Genomic DNA, 12957 nt, shown 5'->3' with positions numbered 1-12957 from the left:
CAAAGGGGTTAGCCTTACTTTTTTTTTGGGCAAAAAACTTTTGGTCTCAGATTCGATTTAAATGACCCTTATCTGACCAATTGGACCCTCAGGAACTCAGAAATCGCAGCAAAAACAGCGTAGGACCAACAGGAGAGAAACGGCGAGCGAAAAAGCACCTGCTGAAAAATGTCGAAAACCCAGGTTTTCGTTTTTTGGCTGTAACTTTTGATGCGTTGATCGCAGCGTATTGAAATTGCGCCCAATCGATTGCTCTCGCAAAATTACGTCGATATAGTGCGCCAAAGAATTGATTCCAGCACTTTCGAAAATCGCGAAAATTTTCGCCAAAAATACAAAGGGGTTAGCCTTACTTTTTTGCTGGGCACAAAACTTTTGGTCTCAGATTCGATTTGAATGACCCTTATCTGACCAATTGGACCCTTAGGAACTCAGAAATCGCAGCGAAAACAGCGTAGGACCAACAGGAGAGAAACGGCGAGCGAAAAAGCACCTGCTGAAAAATGTCGAAAACCCAGGTTTTCGTTTTTTGGCTGTAAATTTTGATGCGTTGATCGCAGCGTATTGAAATTGCGCCCAATCGATTTCTCTCGCAAAATTTCGTCGATATAATGCGCCAAAGAATTGATTCCAGCACTTTTGAAAATCGCGAAAATTTTCGCCAAAAATACAAAGGGGTTAGCCTTACTTTTTTTTTGGGCAAAAAACTTTTGGTCTCAGATTCGATTTAAATGACCCTTATTTGACCAATTGGACCCTCAGGAACTCAGAAATCGCAGCGAAAACAGCGTAGGACCAACAGGGGAGAAACGGCGAGCGAAAAAGCACCTGCTGAAAAATGTCGAAAACCCAGGTTTTCGTTTTTTGGCTGTAACTTTTGATGCGTTGATCGCAGCGTATTGAAATTGCGCCCAATCGATTTCTCTCGCAAAATTACGTCGATATAGTGCGCCAAAGAATTGATTCCAGCACTTTTGAAAATCGCGAAAATTTTCGCCAAAAATACAAAGGGGTTAGCCTTACTTTTTTTTTGGGCAAAAAACTTTTGGTCTCAGATTCGATTTAAATGACCCTTATTTGACCAATTGGACCCTCAGGAACTCAGAAATCGCAGCGAAAACAGCGTAGGACCAACAGGAGAGAAACGGCGAGCGAAAAAGCACCTGCTGAAAAATGTCGAAAACCCTGGTTTTCGTTTTTTGGCTGTAACTTTTGATGCGTTGATCGCAGCGTATCGAAATTGCGCCCAATCGATTTCTCTTGCGAAATTACGTCGATATAGTGCGCCAAAGAATTGATTCCAGCACTTTTGAAAATCGCGAAAATTTTCGCCAAAAATACAAAGGGGTTAGCCTTACTTTTTTTTTGGGCAAAAAACTTTTGGTCTCAGATTCGATTTAAATGACCCTTATTTGACCAATTGGACCCTCAGGAACTCAGAAATCGCAGCGAAAACAGCGTAGGACCAACAGGAGAGAAACGGCGAGCGAAAAAGCACCTGCTGAAAAATGTCGAAAACCCAGGTTTTCGTTTTTTGGCTGTAACTTTTGATGCGTTGATCGCAGCGTATCGAAAGTGCGCCCAATCGATTCCTCTCACAAAATTACGTCGATATAGTGCGCCAAAGAATTGATTCCAGCCCTTTTGAAAATCGCGAAAATTTTCGCCAAAAATACAAAGGGGTTAGCCTTACTTTTTTGCTGGGCACAAAACTTTTGGTCTCAGATTCGATTTGAATGACCCTTATCTGACCAATTGGACCCTCAGGAACTCAGAAATCGCAGCGAAAACAGCGTAGGACCAACAGGAGAGAAACGGCGAGCGAAAAAGCACCTGCTGAAAAATGTCGAAAACCCAGGTTTTCGTTTTTTGGCTGTAACTTTTGATGCGTTGATCGCAGCGTATTGAAATTGCGCCCAATCGATTTCTCTCGCAAAATTACGTCGATATAGTGCGCCAAAGAATTGATTCCAGCACTTTTGAAAATCGCGAAAATTTTTCGCCGAAAATACAAAGGGGTTAGCCTTACTTTTTTTTTAGGCAAAAAACTTTTGGTCTCAGATTCGATTTAAATGACCCTTATTTGACCAATTGGACCCTCAGGAACTCAGAAATCGCAGCGAAAACAGCGTAGGACCAACAGGAGAGAAACGGCGAGCGAAAAAGCACCTGCTGAAAAATGTCGAAAACCCAGGTTTTCGTTTTTTGGCTGTAACTTTTGATGCGTTGATCGCAGCGTATCGAAATTGCGCCCAATCGATTCCTCTCACGAAATTACGTCGATATAGTGCGCCAAAGAATTGATTCCAGCACTTTTGAAAATCGCGAAAATTTTTCGCCGAAAATACAGAGGGGTTAGCCTTACTTTTTTTTTGGGCAAAAAACTTTTGGTCTCAGATTCGTTTTGAATGACCCTTATCTGACCAATTGGACCCTCAGGAACTCAGAAATCGCAGCGAAAACAGCGTAGGACCAACAGGAGAGAAACGGCGAGCGAAAAAGCACCTGCTGAAAAATGTCGAAAACCCTGGTTTTCGTTTTTTGGCTGTAACTTTTGATGCGTTGATCGCAGCGTGTCGAAATTGCGCCCAATCGATTTCTCTCACAAAATTACGTCGATATAGTGCGCCAAAGAATTGATTCCAGCCCTTTTGAAAATCGCGAAAATTTTCGCCAAAAATACAAAGGGGTTAGCCTTACTTTTTTTTTGGGCAAAAAACTTTTGGTCTCAGATTCGTTTTAAATGACCCTTATCTGACCAATGGACCCTCAGGAACTCAGAAATCGCAGCGAAAACAGCGTAGGACCAACAGGAGAGAAACGGCGAGCGAAAAAGCACCTGCTGAAAAATGTCGAAAACCCAGGTTTTCGTTTTTTGGCTGTAAATTTTGATGCGTTGATCGCAGCGTATTGAAATTGCGCCCAATCGATTTCTCTCGCAAAATTTCGTCGATATAATGCGCCAAAGAATTGATTCCAGCACTTTTGAAAATCGCGAAAATTTTCGCCAAAAATACAAAGGGGTTAGCCTTACTTTTTTTTTGGGCAAAAAACTTTTGGTCTCAGATTCGATTTAAATGACCCTTATTTGACCAATTGGACCCTCAGGAACTCAGAAATCGCAGCGAAAACAGCGTAGGACCAACAGGAGAGAAACGGCGAGCGAAAAAGCACCTGCTGAAAAATGTCGAAAACCCAGGTTTTCGTTTTTTGGCTGTAACTTTTGATGCGTTGATCGCAGCGTATTGAAATTGCGCCCAATCGATTTCTCTCGCAAAATTACGTCGATATAGTGCGCCAAAGAATTGATTCCAGCACTTTTGAAAATCGCGAAAATTTTCGCCAAAAATACAAAGGGGTTAGCCTTACTTTTTTTTTGGGCAAAAAACTTTTGGTCTCAGATTCGATTTAAATGACCCTTATTTGACCAATTGGACCCTCAGGAACTCAGAAATCGCAGCGAAAACAGCGTAGGACCAACAGGAGAGAAACGGCGAGCGAAAAAGCACCTGCTGAAAAATGTCGAAAACCCAGGTTTTCGTTTTTTGGCTGTAACTTTTGATGCGTTGATCGCAGCGTATTGAAATTGCGCCCAATCGATTTCTCTCGCAAAATTACGTCGATATAGTGCGCCAAAGAATTGATTCCAGCACTTTCGAAAATCGCGAAAATTTTCGCCAAAAATACAAAGGGGTTAGCCTTACTTTTTTGCTGGGCACAAAACTTTTGGTCTCAGATTCGATTCGAATGACCCTTATCTGACCAATTGGACCCTTAGGAACCCAGAAATCGCAGCGAAAACAGCGTAGGACCAACAGGAGAGAAACGGCGAGCGAAAAAGCACCTGCTGAAAAATGTCGAAAACCCAGGTTTTCGTTTTTTGGCTGTAACTTTTGATGCGTTGATCGCAGCGTATTGAAATTGCGCCCAATCGATTTCTCTCGCAAAATTACGTCGATATAGTGCGCCAAAGAATTGATTCCAGCACTTTTGAAAATCGCGAAAATTTTTCGCCGAAAATACAAAGGGGTTGGCCTTACTTTTTTTTTAGGCAAAAAACTTTTGGTCTCAGATTCGATTTAAATGACCCTTATTTGACCAATTGGACCCTCAGGAACTCAGAAATCGCAGCGAAAACAGCGTAGGACCAACAGGAGAGAAACGGCGAGCGAAAAAGCACCTGCTGAAAAATGTCGAAAACCCTGGTTTTCGTTTTTTGGCTGTAACTTTTGATGCGTTGATCGCAGCGTGTCGAAATTGCGCCCAATCGATTTCTCTCACAAAATTACGTCGATATAGTGCGCCAAAGAATTGATTCCAGCCCTTTTGAAAATCGCGAAAATTTTCGCCAAAAATACAAAGGGGTTAGCCTTACTTTTTTTTTGGGCAAAAAACTTTTGGTCTCAGATTCGTTTTAAATGACCCTTATCTGACCAATGGACCCTCAGGAACTCAGAAATCGCAGCGAAAACAGCGTAGGACCAACAGGAGAGAAACGGCGAGCGAAAAAGCACCTGCTGAAAAATGTCGAAAACCCAGGTTTTCGTTTTTTGGCTGTAAATTTTGATGCGTTGATCGCAGCGTATTGAAATTGCGCCCAATCGATTTCTCTCGCAAAATTTCGTCGATATAATGCGCCAAAGAATTGATTCCAGCACTTTTGAAAATCGCGATAATTTTCGCCAAAAATACAAAGGGGTTAGCCTTACTTGTTTTTTGGGCAAAAAACTTTTGGTCTCAGATTCGATTTAAATGACCCTTATTTGACCAATTGGACCCTCAGGAACTCAGAAATCGCAGCGAAAACAGCGTAGGACCAACAGGAGAGAAACGGCGAGCGAAAAAGCACCTGCTGAAAAATGTCGAAAACCCAGGTTTTCGTTTTTTGGCTGTAACTTTTGATGCGTTGATCGCAGCGTATTGAAATTGCGCCCAATCGATTTCTCTCGCAAAATTACGTCGATATAGTGCGCCAAAGAATTGATTCCAGCACTTTTGAAAATCGCGAAAATTTTCGCCAAAAATACAAAGGGGTTAGCCTTACTTTTTTTTTGGGCAAAAAACTTTTGGTCTCAGATTCGATTTAAATGACCCTTATTTGACCAATTGGACCCTCAGGAACTCAGAAATCGCAGCGAAAACAGCGTAGGACCAACAGGAGAGAAACGGCGAGCGAAAAAGCACCTGCTGAAAAATGTCGAAAACCCAGGTTTTCGTTTTTTGGCTGTAACTTTTGATGCGTTGATCGCAGCGTATTGAAATTGCGCCCAATCGATTTCTCTCGCAAAATTACGTCGATATAGTGCGCCAAAGAATTGATTCCAGCACTTTCGAAAATCGCGAAAATTTTCGCCAAAAATACAAAGGGGTTAGCCTTACTTTTTTGCTGGGCACAAAACTTTTGGTCTCAGATTCGATTCGAATGACCCTTATCTGACCAATTGGACCCTTAGGAACCCAGAAATCGCAGCGAAAACAGCGTAGGACCAACAGGAGAGAAACGGCGAGCGAAAAAGCACCTGCTGAAAAATGTCGAAAACCCAGGTTTTCGTTTTTTGGCTGTAAATTTTGATGCGTTGATCGCAGCGTATTGAAATTGCGCCCAATCGATTTCTCTCGCAAAATTTCGTCGATATAATGCGCCAAAGAATTGATTCCAGCACTTTTGAGAATCGCGAAAATTTTTCGCCAAAAATACAAAGGGGTTAGCCTTACTTTTTTTTTGGGCAAAAAACTTTTGGTCTCAGATTCGATTTAAATGACCCTTATTTGACCAATTGGACCCTCAGGAACTCAGAAATCGCAGCGAAAACAGCGTAGGACCAACAGGAGAGAAACGGCGAGCGAAAAAGCACCTGCTGAAAAATGTCGAAAACCCAGGTTTTCGTTTTTTGGCTGTAACTTTTGATGCGTTGATCGCAGCGTATCGAAAGTGCGCCCAATCGATTCCTCTCACAAAATTACGTCGATATAGTGCGCCAAAGAATTGATTCCAGCCCTTTTGAAAATCGCGAAAATTTTCGCCAAAAATACAAAGGGGTTAGCCTTACTTTTTTTTTGGGCAAAAAACTTTTGGTCTCAGATTCGATTTAAATGACCCTCATTTGACCAATTGGACCCTCAGGAACTCAGAAATCGCAGCGAAAACAGCGTAGGACCGGCAGGAGAGAAACGGCGAGCGAAAAAGCACCTGCTGAAAAATGTCGAAAACCCAGGTTTTCGTTTTTTGGCTGTAACTTTTGATGCGTTGATCGCAGCGTATTGAAATTGCGCCCAATCGATTTCTCTCGCAAAATTACGTCGACATAGTGCGCCAAAGAATTGATTCCAGCACTTTCGAAAATCGCGAAAATTTTCGCCAAAAATACAAAGGGGTTAGCCTTACTTTTTTGCTGGGCACAAAACTTTTGGTCTCAGATTCGATTTGAATGACCCTTATCTGACCAATTGGACCCTCAGGAACTCAGAAATCGCAGCGAAAACAGCGTAGGACCAACAGGAGAGAAACGGCGAGCGAAAAAGCACCTGCTGAAAAATGTCGAAAACCCGGGTTTTCGTTTTTTGGCTGTAACTTTTGATGCGTTGATCGCAGCGTATTGAAATTGCGCCCAATCGATTTCTCTCGCAAAATTACGTCGATATGGTGCGCCAAAGAATTGATTCCAGCACTTTCGAAAATCGCGAAAATTTTCGCCAAAAATACAAAGGGGTTAGCCTTACTTTTTTGCTGGGCACAAAACTTTTGGTCTCAGATTCAATTTGAATGACCCTTATCTGACCAATTGGACCCTTAGGAACCCAGAAATCGCAGCGAAAACAGCGTAGGACCAACAGGAGAGAAACGGCGAGCTAAAAAGCACCTGCTGAAAAATGTCGAAAACCCAGGTTTTCGTTTTTTGGCTGTAAATTTTGATGCGTTGATCGCAGCGTATTGAAATTGCGCCCAATCGATTTCTCTCGCAAAATTTCGTCGATATAATGCGCCAAAGAATTGATTCCAGCACTTTTGAAAATCGCGAAAATTTTCGCCAAAAATACAAAGGGGTTAGCCTTACTTTTTTTTTGGGCAAAAAACTTTTGGTCTCAGATTCGATTTAAATGACCCTTATTTGACCAATTGGACCCTCAGGAACTCAGAAATCGCAGCGAAAACAGCGTAGGACCAACAGGAGAGAAACGGCGAGCGAAAAAGCACCTGCTGAAAAATGTCGAAAACCCAGGTTTTCGTTTTTTGGCTGTAACTTTTGATGCGTTGATCGCAGCGTATTGAAATTGCGCCCAATCGATTTCTCTCGCAAAATTACGTCGATATAGTGCGCCAAAGAATTGATTCCAGCACTTTTGAAAATCGCGAAAATTTTCGCCAAAAATACAAAGGGGTTAGCCTTACTTTTTTTTTGGGCAAAAAACTTTTGGTCTCAGATTTGATTTAAATGACCCTTATTTGACCAATCGGACCCTCAGGAACTCAGAAATCGCAGCGAAAACAGCGTAGGACCAACAGGAGAGAAACGGCGAGCGAAAAAGCACCTGCTGAAAAATGTCGAAAACCCTGGTTTTCGTTTTTTGGCTGTAACTTTTGATGCGTTGATCGCAGCGTATCGAAATTGCGCCCAATCGATTTCTCTCACAAAATTACGTCGATATAGTGCGCCAAAGAATTGATTCCAGCCCTTTTGAAAATCGCGAAAATTTTCGCCAAAAATACAAAGGGGTTAGCCTTACTTTTTTTTTGGGCAAAAAACTTTTGGTCTCAGATTCGTTTTAAATGACCCTTATCTGACCAATTGGACCCTCAGGAACTCAGAAATCGCAGCGAAAACAGCGTAGGACCAACAGGAGAGAAACGGCGAGCGAAAAAGCACCTGCTGAAAAATGTCGAAAACCCTGGTTTTCGTTTTTTGGCTGTAACTTTTGATGCGTTGATCGCAGCGTATCGAAATTGCGCCCAATCGATTCCTCTCACAAAATTACGTCGATATAGTGCGCCAAAGAATTGATTCCAGCCCTTTTGAAAATCGCGAAAATTTTCGCCAAAAATACAAAGGGGTTAGCCTTACTTTTTTTTTGGGCAAAAAACTTTTGGTCTCAGATTCGTTTTAAATGACCCTTATCTGACCAATTGGACCCTCAGGAACTCAGAAATCGCAGCGAAAACAGCGTAGGACCAACAGGAGAGAAACGGCGAGCGAAAAAGCACCTGCTGAAAAATGTCGAAAACCCTGGTTTTCGTTTTTTGGCTGTAACTTTTGATGCGTTGATCGCAGCGTATCGAAATTGCGCCCAATCGAATTCTCTCACAAAATTACGTCGATATAGTGCGCCAAAGAATTGATTCCAGCCCTTTTGAAAATCGCGAAAATTTTCGCCAAAAATACAAAGGGGTTAGCCTTACTTTTTTTTTGGGCAAAAAACTCCTGGTCTCAGATTCGTTTTAAATGACCCTTATCTGACCAATTGGACCCTCAGGAACTCAGAAATCGCAGCGAAAACAGCGTAGGACCAACAGGAGAGAAACGGCGAGCGAAAAAGCACCTGCTGAAAAATGTCGAAAACCCAGGTTTTCGTTTTTTGGCTGTAACTTTTGATGCGTTGATCGCAGCGTATTGAAATTGCGCCCAATCGATTTCTCTCGCAAAATTACGTCGATATAGTGCGCCAAAGAATTGATTCCAGCACTTTCGAAAATCGCGAAAATTTTCGCCAAAAATACAAAGGGGTTAGCCTTACTTTTTTGCTGGGCACAAAACCTTTGGTCTCAGATTCGATTCGAATGACCCTTATCTGACCAATTGGACCCTTAGGAACCCAGAAATCGCAGCGAAAACAGCGTAGGACCAACAGGAGAGAAACGGCGAGCGAAAAAGCACCTGCTGAAAAATGTCGAAAACCCAGGTTTTCGTTTTTTGGCTGTAAATTTTGATGCGTTGATCGCAGCGTATTGAAATTGCGCCCAATCGATTTCTCTCGCAAAATTTCGTCGATATAATGCGCCAAAGAATTGATTCCAGCACTTTTGAAAATCGCGAAAATTTTCGCCAAAAATACAAAGGGGTTAGCCTTACTTTTTTTTTGGGCAAAAAACTTTTGGTCTCAGATTCGATTTAAATGACCCTTATTTGACCAATTGGACCCTCAGGAACTCAGAAATCGCAGCGAAAACAGCGTAGGACCAACAGGAGAGAAACGGCGAGCGAAAAAGCACCTGCTGAAAAATGTCGAAAACCCAGGTTTTCGTTTTTTGGCTGTAACTTTTGATGCGTTGATCGCAGCGTATTGAAATTGCGCCCAATCGATTTCTTTCGCAAAATTACGTCGATATAGTGCGCCAAAGAATTGATTCCAGCACTTTTGAAAATCGCGAAAATTTTCGCCAAAAATACAAAGGGGTTAGCCTTACTTTTTTTTTGGGCAAAAAACTTTTGGTCTCAGATTCGATTTAAATGACCCTTATTTGACCAATTGGACCCTCAGGAACTCAGAAATCGCAGCGAAAACAGCGTAGGACCAACAGGAGAGAAACGGCGAGCGAAAAAGCACCTGCTGAAAAATGTCGAAAACCCTGGTTTTCGTTTTTTGGCTGTAACTTTTGATGCGTTGATCGCAGCGTATCGAAATTGCGCCCAATCGATTTCTCTTGCAAAATTACGTCGATATAGTGCGCCAAAGAATTGATTCCAGCACTTTTGAAAATCGCGAAAATTTTCGCCAAAAATACAAAGGGGTTAGCCTTACTTTTTTTTTGGGCAAAAAACTTTTGGTCTCAGATTCGATTTAAATGACCCTTATTTGACCAATTGGACCCTCAGGAACTCAGAAATCGCAGCGAAAACAGCGTAGGACCGACAGGAGAGAAACGGCGAGCGAAAAAGCACCTGCTGAAAAATGTCGAAAACCCAGGTTTTCGTTTTTTGGCTGTAACTTTTGATGCGTTGATCGCAGCGTATTGAAATTGCGCCCAATCGATTTCTCTCGCAAAATTACGTCGATATAGTGCGCCAAAGAATTGATTCCAGCACTTTTGAAAATCGCGAAAATTTTTCGCCAAAAATACAAAGGGGTTAGCCTTACTTTTTTTTTGGGCAAAAAACTTTTGGTCTCAGATTCGATTTAAATGACCCTTATTTGACCAATTGGACCCTCAGGAACTCAGAAATCGCAGCGAAAACAGCGTAGGACCAACAGGAGAGAAACGGCGAGCGAAAAAGCACCTGCTGAAAAATGTCGAAAACCCAGGTTTTCGTTTTTTGGCTGTAACTTTTGATGCGTTGATCGCAGCGTATTGAAATTGCGCCCAATCGATTTCTCTCGCAAAATTACGTCGATATAGTGCGCCAAAGAATTGATTCCAGCACTTTTGAAAATCGCGAAAATTTTCGCCAAAAATACAAAGGGGTTAGCCTTACTTTTTTTTTGGGCAAAAAACTTTTGGTCTCAGATTTGATTTAAATGACCCTTATTTGACCAATCGGACCCTCAGGAACTCAGAAATCGCAGCGAAAACAGCGTAGGACCAACAGGAGAGAAACGGCGAGCGAAAAAGCACCTGCTGAAAAATGTCGAAAACCCTGGTTTTCGTTTTTTGGCTGTAACTTTTGATGCGTTGATCGCAGCGTATCGAAATTGCGCCCAATCGATTTCTCTCACAAAATTACGTCGACATAGTGCGCCAAAGAATTGATTCCAGCCCTTTTGAAAATCGCGAAAATTTTCGCCAAAAATACAAAGGGGTTAGCCTTACTTTTTTTTTGGGCAAAAAACTTTTGGTCTCAGATTCGTTTTAAATGACCCTTATCTGACCAATTGGACCCTCAGGAACTCAGAAATCGCAGCGAAAACAGCGTAGGACCAACAGGAGAGAAACGGCGAGCGAAAAAGCACCTGCTGAAAAATGTCGAAAACCCTGGTTTTCGTTTTTTGGCTGTAACTTTTGATGCGTTGATCGCAGCGTATCGAAATTGCGCCCAATCGATTCCTCTCACAAAATTACGTCGATATAGTGCGCCAAAGAATTGATTCCAGCCCTTTTGAAAATCGCGAAAATTTTCGCCAAAAATACAAAGGGGTTAGCCTTACTTTTTTTTTGGGCAAAAAACTTTTGGTCTCAGATTCGTTTTAAATGACCCTTATCTGACCAATTGGACCCTCAGGAACTCAGAAATCGCAGCGAAAACAGCGTAGGACCAACAGGAGAGAAACGGCGAGCGAAAAAGCACCTGCTGAAAAATGTCGAAAACCCTGGTTTTCGTTTTTTGGCTGTAACTTTTGATGCGTTGATCGCAGCGTATCGAAATTGCGCCCAATCGAATTCTCTCACAAAATTACGTCGATATAGTGCGCCAAAGAATTGATTCCAGCCCTTTTGAAAATCGCGAAAATTTTCGCCAAAAATACAAAGGGGTTAGCCTTACTTTTTTTTTGGGCAAAAAACTTCTGGTCTCAGATTCGTTTTAAATGACCCTTATCTGACCAATTGGACCCTCAGGAACTCAGAAATCGCAGCGAAAACAGCGTAGGACCAACAGGAGAGAAACGGCGAGCGAAAAAGCACCTGCTGAAAAATGTCGAAAACCCAGGTTTTCGTTTTTTGGCTGTAACTTTTGATGCGTTGATCGCAGCGTATTGAAATTGCGCCCAATCGATTTCTCTCGCAAAATTACGTCGATATGGTGCGCCAAAGAATTGATTCCAGCACTTTCAAAAATCGCGAAAATTTTCGCCAAAAATACAAAGGGGTCAGCCTTACTTTTTTGCTGGGCACAAAACTTTTGGTCTCAGATTCGATTTGAATGACCCTTATCTGACCAATTGGACCCTCAGGAACTCAGAAATCGCAGCAAAAACAGCGTAGGACCAACAGGAGAGAAACGGCGAGCGAAAAAGCACCTGCTGAAAAATGTCGAAAACCCAGGTTTTCGTTTTTTGGCTGTAACTTTTGATGCGTTGATCGCAGCGTATTGAAATTGCGCCCAATCGATTTCTCTCGCAAAATTACGTCGATATAGTGCGCCAAAGAATTGATTCCAGCACTTTCGAAAATCGCGAAAATTTTCGCCATAAATACAAAGGGGTTAGCCTTACTTTTTTGCTGGGCACAAAACTTTTGGTCTCAGATTCGATTCGAATGACCCTTATCTGACCAATTGGACCCTTAGGAACCCAGAAATCGCAGCGAAAACAGCGTAGGACCAACAGGAGAGAAACGGCGAGCGAAAAAGCACCTGCTGAAAAATGTCGAAAACCCAGGTTTTCGTTTTTTGGCTGTAAATTTTGATGCGTTGATCGCAGCGTATTGAAATTGCGCCCAATCGATTTCTCTCGCAAAATTTCGTCGATATAATGCGCCAAAGAATTGATTCCAGCACTTTTGAAAATCGCGAAAATTTTCGCCAAAAATACAAAGGGGTTAGCCTTACTTTTTTTTTGGGCAAAAAACTTTTGGTCTCAGATTCGATTTAAATGACCCTTATTTGACCAATTGGACCCTCAGGAACTCAGAAATCGCAGCGAAAACAGCGTAGGACCAACAGGAGAGAAACGGCGAGCGAAAAAGCACCTGCTGAAAAATGTCGAAAACCCAGGTTTTCGTTTTTTGGCTGTAACTTTTGATGCGTTGATCGCAGCGTATTGAAATTGCGCCCAATCGATTTCTCTCGCAAAATTACGTCGATATAGTGCGCCAAAGAATTGATTCCAGCACTTTTGAAAATCGCGAAAATTTTCGCCAAAAATACAAAGGGGTTAGCCTTACTTTTTTTTTGGGCAAAAAACTTTTGGTCTCAGATTCGATTTAAACGACCCTTATTTGACCAATTGGACCCTCAGGAACTCAGAAATCGCAGCGAAAACAGCGTAGGACCAACAGGAGAGAAACGGCGAGCGAAAAAGCACCTGCTGAAAAATGTCGAAAACCCAGGTTTTCGTTTTTTGGCTGTAACTTTTGATGCGTTGATCGCA

The sequence above is a fragment of the Neodiprion pinetum genome, chromosome 1 (genome assembly GCF_021155775.2).
Source record: "Neodiprion pinetum isolate iyNeoPine1 chromosome 1, iyNeoPine1.2, whole genome shotgun sequence".
Lineage (NCBI taxonomy): Eukaryota > Metazoa > Arthropoda > Insecta > Hymenoptera > Diprionidae > Neodiprion > Neodiprion pinetum.
This window is presented reverse-complemented; position numbering follows the sequence as displayed.